At 43.4% G+C, this 1,292-nt stretch overlaps 1 non-coding gene across 1 annotated transcript; it reads left to right on the top strand.

Moving 5' to 3' along the window:
- The first annotated feature begins 791 nt into the window (after window positions 1-791).
- Window positions 792-883, top strand: trnar-ucu (transfer RNA arginine (anticodon UCU)). Its single transcript is given in 2 exon segments — window positions 792-828; window positions 848-883. It is a non-coding gene; the product is annotated as a tRNA-Arg (tRNA).
- The last annotated feature ends 409 nt before the right edge of the window (window positions 884-1,292 follow it).

The following is a 1,292-nucleotide window of genomic DNA, read 5'->3' as shown; positions in this document are numbered from 1 at the left end:
TCTCTGTTCTGCTGCAGTGCTCCTTCAAGACACAACACAAGCTGGAAGACACGCAACTCATTTTCTACCGACAGACCATGAAAACTTTAGGACCCAACATCAAGTTCAATCATTTTAGAAACCGTCCGCCGTTTTACACATTCTTCACCCACCCTCCCTTCCCGTTAGTTCTGAAGACGGATCATTGGACTCGAAGCATTAACTTTCCTTCCTCATCAGAGATAGACAAGAGCTGCTGATTTTGTTCAGACCTTTTGGCTTTTCTTCTGAGAACTTTGTTTTTCTCTTGTCATCGCCAGATACTGGAAGCGTCTGAATGCAGGAGGAGAATTTCACAAGAGGTGAAAAGAATGGCAAGATTATGAACACTCCCATTCTGAAGGTACGTGAGCTAGGCTGGGGATGTTACTCTAAGCGCAGAGAAGGCTGAATAAGAAACCGATTAACGTGCTCATTTTATGAAGAGGATAGATATGTGTGACAGGGATAAGCCTGTATTGGGAATGAACAGAGTAACATAAATGAAAGACAGGAGACAAGGAGGAGATTTAGGAAGAATACTTTCACCTGTAGAGTATTGATTATCTGGAAATCATTATCTGAACATGTGGTAAAGGTAAGTGTCATGAGAACGTTTCAGCAGTCTGTAGCCGAACACTTGATGAGCCAGAGCACTAGTGGATAAGGACCAGGTACCAGAAAGTGTGACGAGGACAGACAGGTGCGAGATGGGTGTCCTGAATGCAATGCGTCAAAGGCAAACCTGTGTGCTTAAAGGTAACAGAAGGCGCGGCTCTGTGGCGCAATGGAAAGCGCGTTGGACTTCTACATTTCTATTCAGGTTGCTATTCAAAGGTTGTGGGTTCGAATCCCATCCGGGTCGTGTTTTAATTTATGTTTTGCAAAGTGGTCAGAGCAGACTCGGCTGTTCATCTGCAAAACCAGTAATATTCGTGCATAAACCTAACTGTCTCGAAACGGAACATTTTCCTCCCACAGATTTACATTATCGATGTCTATTTATGATAGAGATCGATAAATACCTGTTAGCCAGTACGATGTTGTGGGTGGGCTGGAAAAAGACATAAAATTGTTGTGTGAGCCATGATGATATCAAATTACGTGGCAGGACAGGATCGGTGTTAAGAATGGCCTCCTTCTGCTCCTTTGTGTCTGTGCCATTTCTGGCCAAGGTTTTTAAATAATCACAATGAGGACAATATGAATTAAACGCCAAATAATATTTTGGTCTCATCTCCACTTCGCTTCCCTCCCGGCTGGAAAAGACAGCT

This window comes from Chiloscyllium plagiosum, unplaced genomic scaffold (genome assembly GCF_037043375.1).
Source record: "Chiloscyllium plagiosum isolate Xiang-an unplaced genomic scaffold, Cpla_swu_hap1 HiC_scaffold_38, whole genome shotgun sequence".
NCBI lineage: Eukaryota > Metazoa > Chordata > Chondrichthyes > Orectolobiformes > Hemiscylliidae > Chiloscyllium > Chiloscyllium plagiosum.
This window is presented reverse-complemented; position numbering and strand designations above follow the sequence as displayed.